General features: G+C 47.4%; 1 protein-coding gene and 1 pseudogene across 2 annotated transcripts in view; one reads left to right on the forward strand and one right to left on the reverse strand.

Annotated features, from left to right (window-relative positions):
* Slco2a1 (solute carrier organic anion transporter family, member 2a1) overlaps positions 1-12,600 on the forward strand; it is an 80,422-nt gene that overhangs the window by 8,047 nt on the left and 59,775 nt on the right.
* On the reverse strand, positions 6,690-6,814 carry LOC120094519 (small nucleolar RNA SNORA17; annotated as a pseudogene).

The raw sequence follows: 12,600 nt of genomic DNA on the forward strand, positions 1-12,600 counted from the left end.
ATGAGCACCTCTGCCCCCCCAATTGCCTTCTGGTCCCCGCTGATTGGCATGCCTTTCCCCATGGACTTTTAGATCTGTGCCTCTGAATTCTTTTCTATGGGAGTGGGAGATGTCTCGGTCTGTAAGGTTTTAACCATGCAAGCATGAGGACCTGAGTTTAGAACCCCAGGACCTATGTAAAAATCTGGGAGCCGTGCACAGGCCTCTAATTTCAGTGCTGCGAGGGTAGAGACGGGAGGTTTCCTGAAGTTCCCTGGTCAGCCATCCCAGCTGAATCCATAAGTTCCAGGATCAGTGAGAGAGCTTGTCTCAAAACTAAGACGGAGAGAGGCTTGCTATCAACCTCTGGCCTCCACAAGTACATGCATGTGCACTTGCACGCACAGGTATACATACGTGTACACACACACAATAAATAAAAATTCCTGTATAATCCTAGTGACAGCCCTGAAGAGAGGCTCAACACAATACCTCCATCTCACAGCTGAGGAAAAAGAGAACCACACGGGGCTGTGTGCTGAGTAACTGGCAAAGCAGGAATTCCCATTCAGCGACTCCCTCCCAGCCACCCTCTTCCCATGACCACAGAAGGACTCTGTCTTCTAGCTTCTCTCATCCGTGACCTGTAGGCTTGAGCTCCACGGTCTCAGGGTTCCTTTTCCAGACTCAAACTCTCATCTCGTGCTGTCAGTCGCTGATTGAGAAGAGACTAGGAGTGGGCCAGTTAGATCTGTGCTGTGCTTGGAGAGCTTCTGTGGACCCAGTGGAAGCAATGAGATTCTCCCATCAATGCCCTGCTGGTTTGGCTCAGAGGACCTTGGTGACCTGGACGTGCCTTACTGTTAAAGTTAATTAAATCTTCTCAGGGGTGGAGTGCAAAACCAAGGCAGAAGTCAACTTGGACTTCACTGTGGCGGTGAGGGATGGGCTGATACTGTGGGGGTGGGCAGCTGGCTCATGAGCTGGTCTTCCCAGTCACTTTCTGTTCTGGGTAGGGAAGCTCAGAAGTATTTCCAAGAGGCTCAGGTACAGCGCAAGGGTGAAGCTAAGAGAGGGAGCTGAAGGACTTGGGAGCACTTGGGACATTGAATGTGATCAGTATTTGGTGCTAATGCCCAGGGTTACCCTCTGCTACCAGAGATGTGGCGGACTTTCTTCTCCTATCTCAGGGTTTCTATTGTGGGAATGAAACCCCATGACCAATAAAGCAAATTTTGGAGAAAAGGGTTTATTTAGCTTAGACTTCCATATTCCTGTTCATCATCAAAGGAAGTCAAGACGGGAACTCAAACAAGGCAGAAACCTAGAGGCAGGAACCGATGCAGGGGCCATGGAGGGGTGTTACTTACTGCCTCGCTTCCCATGGCTTGCTCAGCCTGCTTTCTGATAGAACCCAGGACCACCAGCCCAGGGAAGATACCATCGATACTGGGCTGGACCCGTCCCTATTGATCACTTAGTAAGAAAATACCTTACAGCTGGATCTTATGGAGGCATCTTCTCAGATGAGGTTTCTGTCTTTCAGATGACTCTAGCTTGTGTGTCAAGTAGACATAAGTTGACCTAGCACATCTTCTTAGAGATTTAATGAGTATCTGGGTCCTGGAGGAGCCTGGGGGTCTTCTTGACAAGTCACTTATGTTCAGAGGGGTGTTACATCAAATTTCTCTGGGATATAGACTAGCCCAGAGCACCAAGAAGTTCAGGTAAGATGCAAAGGTCCCCTGAAGGGGTCAACATGGAACTTACTCTTGTCAAATGCCTCACCTCAAGGCCCTGGGTTCTAAATGGAGCAAATAGGTTTTCATATCTGGGACAGACAAGAGAACAAAGTATCTGGAGATATAGCCTGACTTGACTAGCCCCAAGAGTTACATTTTTTTCAAATACAAATTCTTTTTTTCTGAAAATCAAATGAATTTTATATTTTGTTCGCACTCATCTATTTCTATAAGTCTGTTCTTGTTCCCCAAATCATGAGGTAACCCCAACAGCCAGGGACTTGTTTTGGGTTTCTCAAATTCAGGATCCCAAAAGAAGCCCATCAAATTTGGGGAATGCCATCTAGATAGAAAGAACTATTTTATTTGGCTAGCTTTCCCAGTCAGCTTGTACAGAGGGAAAGATTCTCTACAATTTAAATAGGAGGGGAATATGGAGTATGGAGTCAGAAAAATTTCTAAACTGAGCCCAGTGGGACACTCCCAAAGAGGAGCTAGTTACAGAATCTGGTGGGATACTCTGGGTTTGGGGGAAAGGGACCTATGGGTAGGTTGCTACCAATATCTATCAGTAGAAATGACACAGGGTTTTCCTGGTGTCTTTTGGATGCCAAACAGAATCCTAAACAGATCTTAACTGACCACTTTCTCAGTCAACGTGAGGCTGTTCCTTACTTGTGCCTTGGGACCTCCTCTTTTTCTTAAACTTCCTGTTTTTCTTTGACTCACACTGCATGTGGAGGCCATCGCTGGGAGCCGAGCCAGCAACCTGTAGTTGATTGATTGGTTGTGGGTGAGACCTTTTCTAGCTGGGCACTGCTGTTCTGTCTGGCTCTCCAAGAGGCTCCCAAGTTTCTGAGATGAATTGCCTGTATGTTCGCTGGTTCCCAGGCTGAACATCCACCTCCATTTGCTCTGGGACATGAGACTTTCAGTTTTCAAACTGGAAATGCTCTAAGGAAATTGAAATAAGTCAACTTTCTGCCTCCTGTGTAAGGATAGTTTACAAATACAAGCTGAAAGATGAAGCTTCCTGGTCGGGGGAACTACTGAATTTCAGAATTGACTGTGATGTACAAACTCATCTTCTTAAAGATGCAGAAATCTGCTGATGTCCCTGTCTTTGTTCATGTAATTTCAAGGATGAGGACCTCATTGTATCACCAGTCAACCCCGCAGATGATGACATCATAATCATATCTGGTCCATTGAGCTAAGATCTGCACCATCACCACCACCACCACCACCTCCACCTCCATCACCTGCACCACCACCACCACCACCACCACCACCACCACCACCACCACCACCACCACCACCACCACCACCTGCACTACCACCCCACCCCAACCCTGCTTTCCATTTCTCTGCCCTGCAGAAGGCTCTCCATTCTTAGTCACTCACCTCTTAGGACCTCATTTAACCTATTCTAGCTTGCTTTTTTGATAAAACACTTTGAACAAAAGCAACTTGGGGAGGAAAGGGTTTATTTTATCTTATACTTTAAGGTCATAAGCCATAAGGTCACAAGCCAGGGCAGGAACAAAAGGCAGGAATCATGGAGGAGCACTGCTTGCCTATTGTCTGACCCACTCACAGGATAGCCTTCTTCTACAACCCAAGCCCACCTACCTTGGGATAGCACTGCTCAGGGTGGAAGAGGTGCTCCACATCAATCATCGGTTAAGACCATCCCTCACAGACATGACCACAGGCTACTCTAATCCCTTAATGGAAACTCTTCTTCAAATGACTCTAGGCTCATCAAGTTGATAGCTGAAACTAACTAAGATATAACATATCATTCATACACATATATATATATATATGTATATACATATATATATTATGCATTGGTATAGAAAATTTACAGCGAGCAGGAGTGGCGTTATCCACACCTGTTTGGTTGTCTTATGTCTTATTTGTATTATATTTTAGTCTAATTTAGTTTCTTACATTTTTTCTTCCTCTTACCCCTCCTCTTCCTCCTCCTCTTCTTCTTCCTCCTCCTCCTCCTCTTCTTCTTGGAGACGTATCTTGCTCTGTGGCCCAGGCTGAGCAGGAACTCACTAAATTAACTTGATGTTCCTTGAACTTGCAATAATCCTCCTGCCTCTGCCTCCCAAGTGTGGTGATTACATACATGAGCCACTGTGCCTGGTCTTGGTTACCTTTAAATCAGGAACATTCAGAACACTGCCCTCAGTCCCAACCCATCCTTATTAGCAGTTACAAACTTCCCTCCATTAAGACCATGTGCCTGGTGAACTATAACAAAATGGACAGATACTCAGCTGTGACTATAATTATCAATATATTTGTGTTTCCTGCATAGGTGCACACGTTTAGTGAGATAATGTGAACAAAGCTAGGTCCCTCCAGAACGCTGACTGATGAAGCCCTTTCCCTAGGCTATGAGGGCAGCCTCTTAATTCCCATTGTATCATGGAGGAAATTGGGAGGTGGCCTGTAGGAACTGCCACTTACAAAAGTATAGAGCTGGGGGGGTGCTCTCTTGAGTTTTTTTCCCCTCTATAACTGCGCTGTTGTCCATAAATCTCCAGTAGTTTAGCCAGAGTGGTACCTAGCCATAGCGTCCTACGTCTGTCTAGTGCTGTTTTCTAAGTCAGACTTGTCGTCTGTTGTCCCGGAACTCTAACTTCCTCACGTTTTCCTCTAGATGCACATTTCCTCTCTGGTGTTCAGCCCACACCCACACTCCCGTACAGTACATTAAGATTGAGTGTGAACATGGGGCTATCTGTGTCATGGCTTTAAAAATGTTGATTTCTAAATGAAAGAATTAATGGAGACCTGACCATTTGCACAGTGTCTTAGTATGTCACCCATCTGCTTAGAAACTCAAAGGGAAGGGCCAATCTATATCATTGGAGTGTCAATAAATAAATCGCAAGGTATCTGTGGAATATTCACAAATCTATTGTGTGTATGTGTGCTGCTGGGAATTGGACTACACATCAATTTTAAAGTTTTTTTTTAACTTCTTATTGATTCTTTGTGAACTTTCCATCATTCATCCCAATCCCACTCATCTCCTCCCCTCATACCTGCCCTCTGCCCTTGCACCCTCCCTCTCAGCAGAAGGTGTCGTGCGTCACAGTGTGTCCCACAGTATACCCTTTCATCCACACTTCTTTGCTTGCAATGACTTGTTTGGTCTTTCATTGCAACTTTCATTGCCATGACTTGTTGGTCTGGTTCACATCTCTGGCTTCTGCTACTCTATCAATACTAGAACCTCACTGGGACTCCTCTTGGATATCCTGTTGTTGCTCTGTGTCATGTGATACTGTAGTTTTGAATCTGTAGGACTGACCAGCTGTCAATGCACTCCAGCAGTCCATCAAGGGGGTAGATGTTGGGGTGGGCCAATTCAAAGCCCTGGATCTGGGCCTGAGAGGTATCAGAGCTGGTCAGCCTGCTGGCTCTCCTAATCTCAATGTTTCAACTGATGAGGAACAAGGCCAGTTCTCCCATTCTCCCGACGCTGGGGGCCAGGTCTTCCACCAGCCATAAATGGTGAGGAATGAGCGAGGGGAAGAGAGCATCTCTCCCTCATCTGCTATCACCCAGCAGACAAGATTCAGGACCAGCTCTCCTGCCTACCATAGGTGGCAAGGGGTAAGTGTGGGGAGAGAGCAAATCTCCCTTTGCTCATGATGCCGCTCAGCAGACAAATTATGGGGCCAGTTCTCCCATGCTTTAACCCTCAGGGCTGGTTACCCATACCCCTGCCATCTGTTCTACTCTGCGGCCCAAGTGAGGTGCAGGTGAGGGGCAGGACCATCTCTCCTGCTCTCATGACCCCACTGGGGCCAACTTTCTCTGCCTGCCATCCATGGCAAGGGCAAAAGGAAGAGGAGAGAATCTCTCCCTCACTGATGCCACTGCATAGCAGATGTGAGGCAGGGCTGGCCCTCCCACACTCATGCCCTTGTCCGTGGCTCAACAGCAACCCCCACATCCAGAGCCAACTCTTCTGTGCTGCCCAGGTGAGGGTCAGGGCCAGCTCCCCAACTCTGATGACCCCAGGGCAACTCTCCTGCTGCCATAGGTAACAAGGGGTGGGGGTGGGTCATCTCTCCCAAACCAATGTCACCACACAACAGACAAGTGATGGGGCCAGCTCTCCCATGCACACACCCTTGGAGCTGGCTCACCCACAACCCTGCCATCAGGGTCAACTCTACTTTGTTGCCCAGGTGAGGGGTAGGACCCATTCTCCCAAGTGCTGCAGCAGGTGAAGGGCAGGGCTAGCTCTCTTCCTCTCATGACCCCGGGGACAGCTAGCCCTCCCATGATGCCCAGGCAAAAGACAGGACCAGTTCTGCACAACACTCAGATATTGACAAGTCCCTGGGTGGTATTCCAGACCAGGGACATCTGCCTAGGTGCTTCAGGGTTACAGACCAAGATGTGCCCTCACCCTGTGACTCACAGGCCTATACCCCACTATGGTCCCAGGTGGGGCTCACATCAGGCTCCTCATGGCCCTTGAGTCTGCAGTTCTGTCTTTCTTCATTGTGTCCACATCCTTCCGTTTCTCTTCCCACTTCTCCACCACTGACTTGCTCCTCTTAGTGGTGTGCCTGGAGTCTCTGAGTGTCTGGGGTCACCTCAGGAGTACTATGCCCTGATTGTGCATTATGATGCCAGGCAGGGGTTATCTCGGGCATAGTCTGGCCACTGCTGGCATGGTGGTCATCTCAGACTAGCTCCCTGTCCAGGCCCCATGGTGCCAGTCTGCTGATCATCTTGTGCTCACTCCTCTCCCGGCCTGCCCGAGTGGCCCCTTGCAAGGGTCATCTGTCTCAGGCTCACGGCCACCTGGGGCCCACAGTTCCAAGTGGGGTTCTTCTAGTCTCCAGCTCACTCTCCACCCTGAGAGCCCATTTGGTCCTGCCTGGTGTCGGACGGGAGGTCATCTCAGGCTCAAGTATTTCAGGAAGTGTTAGGCTACTAACCGTTCAGATGTTCATAGGTCAGAGCCTGGAGCATAGACATAGTCTCCTCTCGGCCACTACTGAAGCACCATGTCAGAGCAGCCACACCTTGCATTTTATGTGAATTGGTGTTTTGCCTGCATCTATGTCTGTGTGAGCGAGCCGGATCCCCTGGAACTAGCATTAACAACAGTTGTGAGCCGCTAGTCAAATGTTTTCAACCACTGAGCCATCTCTAATTTTAACATTTTAAGAATAGATTAAACATTGGAAAGGAGCTTCTTCTCTGGTGTTAAGCAAAATGAGGCAGGATGGACCACCGTATGCACAAAAGGTATGTATGTTGTGGCTAGAACACACAGAGGAGGGCAGCGCTAAGGAAGTACACCCCGACGGAAGTGGGTCTCCCCAGGACGGGGGCAGGAAAGCCTACCAACAGGTTCCCTTTGTTCTTTGTGCATTTGTATGTTCTCTATTGTCCTACAACAAACATGTCCTATATTTATGCTTAGATGAAACTGAGATGAGCTCCAGACTCAAAGGTGTTATCCACTCTCCGTTGCCAGGTGCACCAAGACATTGCACCAGAGGTATACAGGGGAAAAAAAGCAATGGAGGACAGAAGTGCTGTTTTCCAGGACTCTGGGAATGGACCAAGGATGCTGCAGGACTGCAGGGAGAGGGGTGGGGTTGTCTTGTTGCTATTCCCGTTGCTTTCGTGTGTCTATTATTACACTCGAGGCTCACTGCTTCCCAGAGGTGGACGCAAAGTCAGATAAGGATACTTGAAGCCTTAACGAGTGGGAGAATGCAGAACATTCTCCCTTCTGGGAAGACGGGAGGCAGGTCTATCCAGGAATCCCTCTCTGCTTTTCTGAGTGCCCAGCTCAGACCTTAGGAATCCAGCCCCAAGGGTTGACGGAACTCCTTAGAGAGAGGAGCGTATCTGATCAGCATCTTGCCCTGTAAGAAGGGCAGTCCAAGGGTGAGGCGGCAAGGACAGGAGCTGCCACTGGATCTGCTAAGTACTGACTGGAGATCTAGACCTGTGCCTGGGGATTTATGCCTGGGAAGATGTGGAAACCATCTGAGTGGGCTTTCCCGTGGCCATGTCGGTAATCCTCCCATACTGTTTGTAAGGCTGCACCCTGTTGATGATCTAAACAGTGGTGACCTCTGATTCTCTGAGAATGAGACTGGTAAGATTCATTTGTGTGTGTGTGTGTGTGTGTGTGTGTGTGTGTGTGTGTGTGTGTTCAGGAGTCACTTGGTTTTGCTGTTGTTTTGTTTTGTTTGTTTGTTCTCACCTCCCTGGAACTCACTAAATAGATTGCCCTGGATGGCCAGTGTCTTGGGGTTTTACTGCTGTTATCAGGCACCATGACCAAGGCAAATCTTATATAGGACAACATTTGATCGGGGCTGCCTTATAGGTTCAGAGTTTTAGTCCATTATCATTAAGGTGGGAACATGACAGCATCCAGAAAGGCATGGGACAGGAGGAGCTAAGAGTTCTACATCTTCATCTGAAGGCTGCTAGCAGAATACTGACTTCCAGGCAGCTAAGACGAGGGTCTTAAGCCCACATGCACAGTGACACATCTTCTCCAAGAAGGCCACACTTTCTACTAGTGCCGCTCCCCGGGCTGAGCACAGACAAAGCATCACAACCAGAAAACCCCAAAGGTCTGCTTTCTCCGTGATGGGATTGCAAATGCACACCAGCATGCCCAGTTTCCTTTTCCCCTTTGTTCTGAGGATCAATCTAAGCTCCTCATCATTGACTGAGCCAACTCTCCATCTTCATATTCTTGATTACCATCAACCATTAGCTATTCAGTGACAAGTCAAAACAGAAGGGCTCCATCTCTGCAGTCAGATATGCACATTTATGCAAGTGACAGCAAAGTCACAAGACGTGTCATAAGCGAAGGAGAAACGTGCCTGTTTAAGGTAATGGATAAGGCGGACTCTGCTTTACAGAGCTGGGTCACAGACAGTGAATTCTAGAGTCATCCTCACTGTCCTCATACAGAATGACCAAATGGGAAACACCATTGGGAATGAGACAAGGTCTCTGTCTCCCAAAGGCTGTGGTTAGATGAGCCCTAGTGAATTATGATTTCCATCAACAAGACCTCTTAATGAAAATACTCAAAGGCGCTTCATAAAGTCAGTAAAATCAGAGTCCCCGTGTATGGCTAAGCTTGTGAGAAGGAGAGGGGAATCTTCGGGTGAGAGAAATGAAGAATGCATAGACCACACCATCTTGTCACACCAGTCACTGTGGCGGGGGGCAGACGGGAATGGGGCATAGAGGCTATGAGGCCAGGAAAGAGCCCAAAAGACTGTCTGAAAAGAATGTGGTGGTAGCCATAGTAGGGTTACCTAAGATGACATGCGAGGCAGGGGGTCCCATGCATCCATAAAGCTGGGACTGCTGGCGAAAGGGAAACTTGGTCTACCACCCCAAGGAGAGCTGAGATCTGAGTGTCTAATGGCATCTTGGGGTGAGAAGCTTCCTCTGAAAGACTAAAACCCCAGAATGAACTACACTGAATTGCCAACTGAGGGACCACGAGATGGACAGACTTTACACTACATAAAAGTTAGCTCAAATGGACCCAAAACTATAAAAGAAGACATGGAGACCAAACTTTGTGACATGGGGCTGGGCAAAGCTGTCTTAGATGTGATGTCAAGAATATAAGCAGATGGGGTTGGGGATTTAGCTCAGTGGTAGAGCGCTTGCCTAGGAAGCGCAAGGCCCTGGGTTCGGTCCCCAGCTCCGAAAAAAAAAAAAAAAGAATATAAGCAGATATGTATTAAAATTGTTAAGTCACATGACGTTGAATTTTTAAACATTTCTGTGTGTCAAATGACACAGTCGATGGCATCTTAGAAAGGGTAATCTATGGGCTGCAGAGATGGCTCAGTGGTTAAGAGCACTGGTTGCTCTTCCAGAGGACCTGGATTCAATTTCCAGCAACCACATGGCGGCTCGATAGCCCCAGTTCCAGGGGACCCAACACCCGTACACAGACATAAGTGCAGGCAAAACATAAAATAAAAATTAAAAACACAAAATGCAATCTAAGGAATGGGTGCAAATACATGCAAATGTATGTGCAGTAAGGGTTCACATACAGGCACATGAAGAACTTCTTTGACCTAGGAACAAAAATCAGTTGGAACTGTAAACTGAATAAACCCTACCTTTACTTTGCTTTTGGGTCAGGTACTTTATCCCAGCAATGGAAAAGAAACTAGGACGTTACATGAGAAAGATCTGGAAGCGGAGTCTCCAAGCAATATTTAAGCACCCCTGATCATAGCAGCACCAAAGTAGAAGGAACCCAAGGCTCCACCAATAAATAAACACACAAGCAAACCAGACATAGCTACAGGGTGGAACATTAGTCAGCCGTCAAAAGGGAAGACAGGCTCAAGCAAGCGATAAAATAGATAGATGGGCCTGGAGGACGTTCTGCTCAGTGAAGTGTGCCAACCACAAAAGGACAAAGAAAAGACTTCATTTAAGTAAGGTCTGTAACACGGCTAAAGTTATACATACAGGCTGTAAATGGGAGTTTCGCAGGGTGGGAGGGGTGGAGGGAGTGTGGGGAGCTTCTCTCCAGTGAGTATTCGTTTCAGTAGCACAAGATGAAGTGTCCGAGAGGTGGACACTGATGGTGATGGTTGCACAGCAGTAAATGTGTAATGCCACAAGAATTGGTACTGTCAGTGGTCGTGATGGTAAGTGGGTTGAGATGTATGAGTAATCAGTACAAAGTCACTAGGCATCTGTCTTCCGAAGGAGAGGAGAATAAAACGTAGAATTAAAAAAATGATAATAAGGGGCTGGGGATTTAGCTCAGTGGTAGAGCGCTTGCCTAGGAAGCGCAAGGCCCTGGGTTCGGTCCCCAGCTCCGAAAAAAAGAACCAAAAAAAAATGATAATAAAAAATTTAATCGAAGGCTATAACAATGGAAGCTTGTGGGGCAAACCCCCTTCAGTGAAGCATGATATAATTACTAAATAGAGAAAGAATGGCATGCAAATGGCTTACCTTGTTAGTTCCATGCCAGAGAGTCTCAGGTTAAGTTAAAAAACAGAGTCAAATTGCTTTTGAAAAGGGACATCCAAAACGATGGAATGTGAGGGTCACATGCAGGACATTCCTGCATGACCCACCCCTTCCTTCATTCTCAAAGATGGTGGCTTAGCATCTTGAAATCTATCAGCTCATTCTCTCTCCTCTTTCATAAAGACTTTTGTGATTACACACACGCACGCGCGCGCGCACACACACACACACACACACAGAGAGGGGGGGAGAGAGGGGGAGAGAGAGAGAGGGGGAGAGAGAGAGAGAGAGAGAGAGAGAGAGAGAGAGAGAGAGAGAGAGAGAGCGCCATGCATCTTGGATAAGCTCTCAATTTAACATCCTAATCATGCCTTCAAATGTCATTTTTCCACATAAGCTAATACATTCAAAGGTCACACCTATAACCCCAGCATTTGGGAAGTGGAAACAAGTGGATTAGGAATTCGAGGCCAGCCTTGGCTACACAGTAAGTTGGAGGCAAGTCTGTGCTACATCAAACCCTGACTCCAAAACCAAACAAATAACCACAAAGCCAAAACCCCCAAAAATAAACATTAAAGCACATGACACAGAACGGTTGAACATCAAGGGGCAGAAGTTTACCAAGAGACTAAGACATAATGATGATTTACCCATTTTAATAACAAGTACAAGTGCCTAAGGCAGGAAGAATGCCAGACTGTGGTATATTTGTAATATTTACAAATGAATGGGACTCACAGCTAGAATATACCCAGAACAGAGCACACGACATCCAGCAAGGAAGTACATGGCAGACCTGATCAGGTGGACTAGAGTATCTCTGAATCTCACTGTCCTTCTGTCCTCACGAAGCTCTGTCTTCCGGAAGACAGAGTCACAGCCAGCAGCCAGAGAATGTCTATTGTCACCGAACATTCATTTAGATGCAATTTGAAAAATCCCAGGGCGGACTCTAATTGTCTCAGCTGGGTCTAGTGGCCCTCCCCGTGCTGGACACCATACTGGCATTGTCTCCTTGAATCATGCGGTCCATCAGGGGCCCATCTTCTAGAACTGCTCTTGCAAGGTGGGTAGACAGGGCAATCCAGACGCGCTGTGTTAGGACGGAGGACAAACAAAGAGACACCAAAGAAGAGGTGTGGTCCATGGTACAGTGGGAAATTCCTTAAGCGTCGGTGGTGGGCAGATTGTTTGGACAAAGAACAAAATGGAAATGGTTCGCCCACTCTGCACTCCGCAGTCACAGCCGGTTCTAAGGAACCACCAACAAAACCACAACCTTAGAGGAAACTGGAAGTGAGGTTTAGAAGACTTCTCAATTGACCACAGCTCAGCAGACAGCCAGAAGGCTGGCTACAGCTTAATTAATTGGTTAATCGCATTGTCCCTCTCCTCCAAATGTCATTTAACACAGAAAAAAGGTCCCTCCAGAACGAGGGCAGCAAGGTACAGGTGAGGGATCTTTCTGAATTGCGTCTTCACTGCTGTAACCAATGACTCCAGCCATGATACTTAAGCGAGGACTTACTGCGGGGATAGCTGTGTCCTTGGAGGATGTGGTGCCAAGTGGTTTCTTCACCGCCTCCCACTTCTACGATCTCCTCTACTTCTTCATGTCCCATCCCTTTGTCCATCCTCAAAGATGATGACTTCGTGTCTTGAAATCTGTCCCCTCCCCCTCTCCCTCCCCCTTCTTATCTCATAGATAAGATAGTTGCCTATCCCCCAACCCCCCTCACAGTTCTTGGATATGTTCCTAATTTAAAACCTTAACTACACCTTCAAATTTCCTTTTTGCACGTAAGCTACCATATTCAAAGGTTCT

This window comes from Rattus norvegicus, chromosome 8 (assembly GCF_021556685.1).
Source record: "Rattus norvegicus strain SHRSP/BbbUtx chromosome 8, alternate assembly SHRSP_T2T, whole genome shotgun sequence".
Classification (NCBI taxonomy): domain Eukaryota; kingdom Metazoa; phylum Chordata; class Mammalia; order Rodentia; family Muridae; genus Rattus; species Rattus norvegicus.